The following is a 9,558-nucleotide window of genomic DNA, read 5'->3' as shown; positions in this document are numbered from 1 at the left end:
TTTGAATCTTTTTATATGAGTGACAGTTCTATTTCTCTTACTAGGGGAATTCAGTCCTCCCGTGTTCGAAGAAACCATTTTTAGAGTACCTATAGAGGAAGTAGTGGGGGTATTAGTGTTGTGCAAACATTTATCCGATACCTCGTTTTGGTGGTAACGTGACGCACAAAAGCTACTTTTTTAAGGCAAAATAAGGGCTAAACTTAAAAACTTGGGATACATAAAAATGGGTATAAGTATATATATTTGGGTCATTTTAGGGGACTTTAACAAAGAGTGGAAACAGACTGATTACTCCCACCTGCAAGTCTAAAAACACTTGTCCCACTCATATAGCACCCCAATATACCTGTCCCATACATTGGGGCAGATGTATTAACCTGGAGAAAGCATAAGGAAGTGATAAACCAGTGATATGTGCAAGGTGATAGACGCACCAGCCAATCAGCTCCAATATGTAAATTAACAGTTAGGAGGTGATTGGCTGGTGCGTGTATCACCTTGCACATATCTCTGGTTTATCACTTCCTTATGCCTTATCCAGGTTAATACATCTGCCCCACTATGCTTTATTTTTCAGAGATATATAATCTCTGAGCCCTATGTCAGTCGCCAACACCTGGTAAGTACAAAACGCAAGTGTGTCGGAAGATCCCAAAATGTGCCACCTCAGCACAGTCTTGGGATTTTAGTGTGAAAGTGGTATAACATGGCTCGGACCAGGGATTTCGGTGTGAAAGTGGTATAACATGGCTCGGACCAGGGATTTCGGTGTGAAAGTGGTATATCCTGGCTCGTACCCAGAATTTTGGTGTGAAAGTGGCATAACCAGTATCAGACCAGGGATTTCAGTGTGAAAGTAGTATAACCCAGTTCGTACCCGGGATTTTGGTGTGACAGTGGCATAACCCGGCTCAGACCAGGGATTTCGGTGTAAGAGTGGTATAACCTGGCTTGTACCCAGGATTTTGGTATGAAAATGGCATACCCTGGCTCGGACCAGGGATTTTGGTGTGAGAGTGGCATAACCCGGATCGGACCAGGGATTTTGGTGTGAGAGTGGCATAACCTGGCTGGTAACCGGGATTTTGGTGTGAAAGTGGCATAACCCGGATCGGACCAGGGATTTTGGTGTGAAAGTGGCATAACCCAGCTTGGACCAGGGATTTCGGTGTAAAAAGTGGTATAACCCGACTTGGACCAGGGATTTTGGTGTGAAAGTGGCATAACCCATCTCGGACCAGATATTTCGTAGTGAAAGTGATATAACCTGGCTACTACCCAGTATTTTGGTGTGAAAATGGCATAAACCGGTTCAGACCAGGGATTTTGATATGAAAGTGGTATAACCAGTCTCGGACCCTGAATTTTGGTGTGAAAGTTGTATTATTGACATGGATACAATTGGATTTTTATTACTTTTGTCTCAATTATTTACAAAACTATATTGTTGAATATAAACATGCAAACTTTTCTCATAAGCAGTTGCGGCATATGCAAAATATAAATATAATTCATTAGGGGACTGATAGCACAGATGAATCAGGTCCCAGAGGAGGGTCCACAAAATTCAGGAAATGAAGAATGGGTCATTACATTTTTGTTGTGGCTCTGAAGGCTGAATTATACCATAAAAGCCTGCAATGAGATACTGAATATAGGAAGGGAACAGCAGACATACTGTTTTTGGGCACACATTTGCTACATCACTCATTTGCAGAAGCACTGTGCCAGGAGGAAGAGGATAGTAACTGACCAACTGGCTTCAGCGTGGCACAGCTCTCAGAGACTGCATACTTCAGACGGTATCCGTTCACATGGTCGACCATGTCATGGTCGACAGTCATTAGGTCGACCACTATTGGTCGACATTGACATGGTCGACACGTGAAAGGTCGACATATGAAAAGGTCGACATGAGTTTTTTAACTTTTTTTTCTTTTGGGGAACTTTTCCATACTTTACGATCCACATGGACTACGATTGGAACGGTAAAGTGTGCCGAGCGAAGGCACCATGCCCGAAGCATGGCGAGCGAAGCGAGCCATGCGAGGGGACGCGGTGCACTAATTGGGGTTCCCAGTCACTTTACGCAAAAAACGACACCAAAAAAAGTTAAAAAACTCATGTCGACCTTTCATAATTATTAATGATATGTCCAACCATTCTTGGTGTTCTCTGGCAAATGCCAAACGTCCTGCACGGTGTTGGGCTGTAAGCACAACCCCCACCTGTGGACGTCGGGCCCTCATACCACCCTCATGGAGTCTGTTTCTGATCGTTTGAGTAGACACATGCACATTTGTGGCTTGCTAGAAGTCATCTCGCAGGGCTCTGGCAGAGCTCCTCCTGTTCCTACTTGCACAAAGGCAGATGTAGCGGTCCTGCTGCTGGGTTGTTGCCCTCCTACGGCCTCCTCCACGTCTCCTGATGTACTGGCCTGTCTCCTGGTAGCGCCTCCATGCTCTGGACACTACGCTGACAGACACAGCAAACCTTCTTGCCACAGCTCGCATTGATGTGCCATCCTGGATAAGCTGCACTACCTGAGCCACTTGTGTGGGTTGTAGGGAGGTCATACAGGCAAGTGGAGGCCACACACACTACTGAGCCTCATTTTGACTTGTTTTAAGGACATTACATCAAAGTTGGATCAGCCTGCAGTGTGTTTTTCCACCTTAATTTTGAGGGTGACTCCAAATCCAGACCTCCATGGGTTAATAAATTTGATTTCCATTGATAATTTGTGTGATTTTGTTTTCAGCACATTCAACTATGTAAAGAACCAAGTATTTAATAAGAATATTTCATTCATTCAGATCTAGGATGTGTTATTTTAGTGTTCCCTTTATTTTTTTGAGCAGTATATATATATATATATATATATATATATATAAAAATAAAAATAATTCCTGAGTGCGCTAGAGTTCTTGTATAGATTGAAGGGAAGTCCTTCCAAATGGATATATCTTATACTGTAGAAGATGGGGTTTTCTGGATTCCTACAGTGGATAACCCCTCAGCAAAAAGTCATCCAGACAAACAATTAGAATAAAATTATTTAATAACAAAATTAATTCATAAAAAGCCTTATACAGAAGGTCTTAGGAACTATTGTACATGAAAACAAATTATTTTATGATTCCATAAATATCCAGTAGGTGATATGGATGTACGAACTCCCTAACCTTAACAAGGTGTAAACTTGGTGCAAGGGAGCGTTATCCTCAACTGGATTATTGATTTGTAGCCGATAAACCCAACGCGTTTCGTCTATTTGACTTCATTAGGGGTAGCAAAAAATAAGAATTTACTCACCGGTAATTCTATTTCTCGTAGTCCGTAGTGGATGCTGGGGACTCCGTAAGGACCATGGGGAATAGCGGGCTCCGCAGGAGACTGGGCACTCTAAAGAAAGATTTAGTACTATCTGGTGTGCACTGGCTCCTCCCTCTATGCCCCTCCTCCAGACCTCAGTTAAGGAAACTGTGCCCGGAAGAGCTGACATTACAAGGAAAGGATTTTGGAATCCATGGTAAGACTCATACCAGCCACACCGTATAACTTGTGATAAACTTACCCCGTTAACAGTATGAACAAACAACAGAGCATCAACCAATGGATGCCAACATAACATAACCCTTTATTAAGCAATAACTATATACACGTATTGCAGAAAGTCCGCATTTGGGACGGGCGCCCAGCATCCACTACGGACTACGAGAAATAGAATTACCGGTGAGTAAATTCTTATTTTCTCTAACGTCCTAGTGGATGCTAGGGACTCCGTAAGGACCATGGGGATTATAGCAAAGCTCCCAAACAGGCGGGAGAGTGCGGATGACTCTGCAGCACCGAATGGGCAAACACCAGGTCATCAAACTTGTAGAACTTTGCAAATGTGTTTGAACCCGACCAAGTAGCAGCTCGGCAAAGCTGTAATGCCGAGACCCCTCGGGCAGCCGCCCAAGAAGAGCCCACCTTCCTTGTGGAATGGGCTTTTACTGATTTTGGATGCGGCAATCCAGCCGCAGAATGAGCCTGCTGAATCGTGTTACAGATCCAGCGAGCAATGGTTTGCTTTGAAGCAGGAGCACCCAGCTTGTTGGATGCATACAGGATAAACAGCGAGTCAGTCTTCCTGACTCCAGCCGTCCTGGCAACATAGATCTTCAAAGCCCTGACTACATCAAGCAACTTGGAATCCTCCAAGTCACGAGTAGCCGCAGGCACCACAATGGGTTGGTTCAGATGAAAAGATGACACCACCTTTGGCAGAAACTGCGGACGAGTTCGCAATTCTGCCCTGTCCATATGGAAAACCAGATAGGGGCTTTTACATGACAAAGCCGCCAATTCTGACACACGCCAAGCTGAGGCTAGGGCCAACAGCATGACCACTTTCCACGTGAGATACTTTAGCTCCACCGTCTTAAGTGGCTCAAACCAGTGGGATTTCAGGAAAGCCAATACCACGTTAAGATCCCAAGGTGCCACTGGTGGCACAAAAGGAGGCTGAATATGCAGCACTCCCTTAACAAACGTCTGAACCTCAGGCAGTGAAGCCAGTTCTTTTTGAAAGAAAATGGATAGGGCCGAAATCTGGACCTTTATGGACCCTAATTTTAGGCCCATAGTCACACCCGACTGTAGGAAAGGCAGGAATCGACCCAGTTGGAATTCCTCTGTAGGGGCCTTCCTGGCCTCACACCAAGCAACATATTTTCGCCATATACGGTGATAATGTTTTGCTGTCACGTCCTTCCTAGCCTTTACCAGTGTAGGAATAACTGCTTCCGGAATGCCCTTTTCTGCTAGGATCCGGTGTTCAACCGCCATGCCGTCAAACGCAGCCGCGGTAAGTCTTGGAACAGACAGGGCCCTTGTTGTAACAGGTCCTGTCTGAGAGGCAGAGGCCATGGGTCCTCTGTGAGCATTTCTTGCAATTCCGGGTACCAAGTCCTTGTTGGCCAATCCGGAACAATGAGTATTGTTCTCACTCCTCTTTTTCTTACAATTCTCAGCACCTTTGGTATGAGAGGAAGAGGAGGAAACACATAGACCGACTGGAACACCCACGGTGTTACTAGTGCGTCCACAGCTATCGCCTGAGGGTCCCTTGACCTGGCGCAATATCTTTTTAGCTTTTTGTTGAGACGGGACGCCATCATGTCCACCTGTGGCAGTTCCCATCGATTTGCAATCTGTGTGAAGACTTCTTGATGAAGTCCCCACTCTCCCGGGTGGAGGTCGTGTCTGTTAAGGAAGTCTGCTTCCCAGTTGTCCACTCCCGGAATGAACACTGCTGATAGTGCTAGTACATGATTCTCCGCCCACCGAAGAATCCTGGTGGCTTCTGCCATTGTCACCCTGCTTCTTGTGCCACCCTGGCGGTTTACATGGGCCACTGCCGTGATGTTGTCTGACTGAATCAGCACTGGCTGGTTTCGAAGCAGAGGCTCCGCTTGACTCAGGGCGTTGTATATGGCCCTTAGTTCCAGGATATTGATGTGCAGACAAGTCTCCTGACTTGACCACAACCCTTGGAAGTTTCTTCCTTGAGTGACTGCCCCCCACCCTCGGAGGCTTGCATCCATGGTCACCAGGACCCAGTCCTGTATGCCGAATCTGCGGCCCTCGAGGAGGTGAGCACCTTGTAGCCACCAGAGAAGAGACACCCTGGCCCTGGGGGACAGGGTGATCATCCGATGCATCTGAAGATGCGATCTGGACCACTTGTCCAGCAGATCCCACTGAAAGATCCTCGCATGGAACCTGCCGAAGGGAATGGCTTCATATGACGCCACCATCTTTCCCAGGACTCGCGTGCAGCGATGCACCGACACCTGTTTTGGCTTTAGGAGGTCTCTGACCAGAGTCACGAGCTCCTGAGCCTTCTCCTCCGGGAGAAACACCTTCTTCTGGTCTGTGTCCAGAATCATGCCCAGGAAGGGCAGACGCGTCGCAGGAATCAGCTGCGACTTTGGAATGTTCAGAATCCAGCCGTACTGACGCAACACTTCCTGAGAGTGTGCTACGCTGATCAGCAACTGCTCCCTGGACCTCGCCTTTATGAGGAGATCGTCCAAGTATGGGATAATTGTAACCCCTTGCTTCCGAAGGAGCACCATCATCTCCGCCATCACCTTGGTAAAAACTCTCGGTGCCGTGGACAGGCCAAACGGCAACGTCTGGAATTGGTAATGACAGTCCCGTACCACAAACCTGAGGTACTCCTGATGAGGCGGATAAATGGGGACATGCAAGTAAGCATCCTTGATGTCCAGAGACACCATAAAATCCCCTTCCTCCAGGCTTGCAATGACCGCTCTGAGCGATTCCATTTTGAACTTGAATTTCTTCAGATAAATGTTCAGGGATTTTAAATTTAAAATGGGTCTGACCGAACCGTCTGGTTTCGGTACCACAAACATAGTGGAATAGTAGCCCCTTCCCCGTTGAAGGGGGGGGACCTCTACCACCACTTTCTGGAGAAAAAGTTTGTGAATTGCCTCCACCACTATCTCCCTTTCCATGGGTGAAGTTGGTAAGGCCGATTTTAGGTAACGGTGAGGGGGCATCACCTCGAATTCCAGCTTGTATCCCTGAGACACAATTTGTATAGCCCAAGGATCCACCTGTGAGCGAATCCACTGGTGGCTGAAATGTCGGAGACGCGCCCCCATAGCTCCTGGCTCCGCCTGTGGAGCCCCAGCGTCATGCGGTGGATTTAGTGGAAGCCGGGGAAGACTTTTGTTCCTGGGAACTAGCTGCATGGTGCAGCTTTTTTCCTCTACCCCTGCCTCTGGCAAGAAAGGACGCACCTCTGACCTTCTTGCTCCTCTGAGAATGAAAGGACTGCAGTTGGTAATACGGTGCTTTCTTAGGTTGTGGAGGGACATAAGGCAAGAAATTTGACTTCCCAGCCGTAGCTGTGGAAACTAGGTCCGAGAGACCGTCCCCAAACAATTCCTCACCCTTATAAGGTAAAACCTCCATGTGTTTTTTAGAGTCGGTATCCCCTGTCCATTGCCGAGTCCATAAGACCCTTCTGGCAGAAATGGACATTGCGTTAACTCTAGAGCCCAGCAGGCAAATGTCCCTCTGGGCATCCCGCATATATAGGACCGCGTCCTTGATATGTGCCAGGGTCAGTAGAACAGTGTCCCTGTCCAGGGTATCTAACTCCTCAGACAGAGAATCCGTCCATGCAGCTACCGCACTACACATCCAGGCCGAAGCAATTGCTGGCCTCAGCAGTGTGCCAGAATGTGTATAAACAGACTTCAGGACAGCTTCCTGCTTTCTATCCGCAGGATCCTTTAGGGCGGCCGTATCTGGAGACGGCAGGGCCACCTTCTTAGACAAGCGTGTCAACGCCTTGTTTACCCTAGGGGAGGATTCCCAGCGTAACCTGTCCGTTGGCGGGAAAGGATACGCCATAAGTAATCTCTTGGAAACTATCACCTTCCTGTCAGGGGAATCCCACGCTTTTTCACATAATTCATTTAATTCATGTGACGGGGGAAAAGTCACTTCATGCTTTTTCTCCCCATACATATAAATCCTCTTGTCAGGGACAGGATTTTCCTCAGAAATGTGTAATACATCCTTCATAGCTACAATCATGTAGCGGATGGCTTTAGTCATTTTAGGCTGCAACTTTGCCTCATCGTCATCGACACTGGAGTCAGATTCCGTGTCGACATCTGTGTCAACTATCTGGGATAGTGTGCGCTTTTGAGACCCTGACGGCCTCTGCGCTGTAGGATCAGGCATGGGTTGAGACCCTGACTGTCCCCCGGTTACAGTTTTATCCAATCTGTTATGCAAGGAGTTTACATTATCATTTAACACCTTCCACATATCCATCCAATCAGGTGTCGGCCCCGTTGGCGGCGACACCACACTCAGCTGCACTTGTTCTGCCTCCACGTATCCTTCCTCATCAAACATGTCGACACAGGCGTACCGACACACAGCACACACACAGGGAATGCTCTGACTGAGGACAGGACCCCACAAAGGCTTTTGGGGAGACAGAGAGAGAGTATGCCAGCACACACCCCAGCGCTATATAACCCAGGGATTACACTGTACCTTAGTGTTTATCCTGTAGCTGCTGTTAATATATATACTGCGCCTAAATTTATGTGCCCCCCTCTGTTTTTTACCCTCTAATGCACCTGTATACTGCAGGGGAGAGCCTGGGGAGCGTCCTTCCAGCGGAGCTGTGAAGAGAAAATGGCGCTGGTGTGCTGAGGAAGAAGGCCCCGCCCCCTCAGCGGCGGGCTTCTGTCCCGCTTTAATGTGTAAAAAACGGCGGGGGCTCGGGCATATATACAGTCCCAGACTGTATATATGTCTTTTTGCCAAAAAGGTACTTAATTGCTGCCCAGGGCGCCCCCCCCTGCGCCCTACAGTGACCGGAGTGTGCGGTGTGCTGTGGGAGCAATGGCGCACAGCTGCAGTGCTGTGCGCTACCTTAAGTGAAGACAGGAGTCTTCAGCCGCCGATTTCGATGTCTTCATGCTTCTGTTCTTCTGGCTCTGCGAGGGGGACGGCGGCGCGGCTCCGGGAACGGACGATCAAGGTTAGGTACCTGTGTTCGATCCCTCTGGAGCTAATGGTGTCCAGTAGCCTAAGAAGCGCTACCTAGCTGCCGTGAGTAGGTTTGCTTCTCTCCCCTGAGTCCCTCGTAGCAGAGAGTCTGTTGCCAGCAGAAGCTCTCTGAAAACAAAAAACCTAACAAAATACTTTCTTTTCTAGCAAGCTCAGGAGAGCCCACTAGGAGCACCCAGCTCGGCCGGGCACAGATTCTAACTGAGGTCTGGAGGAGGGGCATAGAGGGAGGAGCCAGTGCACACCAGATAGTACTGAATCTTTCTTTAGAGTGCCCAGTCTCCTGCGGAGCCCGCTATTCCCCATGGTCCTTACGGAGTCCCCAGCATCCACTAGGACGTTAGAGAAATGTAAGGATCAAAATATTACATCAATAGTTCTGCAGTAAAGATGTTTTAAAACAACCTTTATATAAAGGCAAGCTCTTCATATATAAAAGGAACATGGACCTTAAAAAGTGACTTCCCACTTTGACTCTAAAAAGAGCCTTTCCATCTTTAGTACTGGATCACCCTAAAACCATGTACTGATTCAGTGCACTGGAAAAAGATTTATATATATATATATATATATAAGCATCAAAAGGTATATCCAGAGTAAAGATAATTATTAATAAACTGGAACTTCCAAAAGGACCCACAGTTGTATCATAAAGGATCTCCTAACTTGCAACCATGGGTGTGGAAATTTCAGAATATATATATATAATATATATATATATATATATATATATATATATATATATAGTAAAAATTCGGCACTCACTTCCATAGGAATAAACAGCATGCCTGGTGCCATCCAAGGTGATAATTCACAAAATACACAGAGCCAAGATAGGCGGCACTCACGGACTTTTCAAAGCTAAATGACCACAGAAGCCCTTTAGCGCTTTACGTTTCGGTTTATTCAAACCTTCATCAGAAGCAAAATACATGT

The sequence above is a fragment of the Pseudophryne corroboree genome, chromosome 5, assembly GCF_028390025.1.
Source record: "Pseudophryne corroboree isolate aPseCor3 chromosome 5, aPseCor3.hap2, whole genome shotgun sequence".
In the NCBI taxonomy this organism is placed as follows: Eukaryota; Metazoa; Chordata; class Amphibia; order Anura; family Myobatrachidae; genus Pseudophryne; species Pseudophryne corroboree.
The sequence above is the reverse complement of the archived record's forward strand: the minus strand, read 5'-3'. Positions refer to the sequence as shown.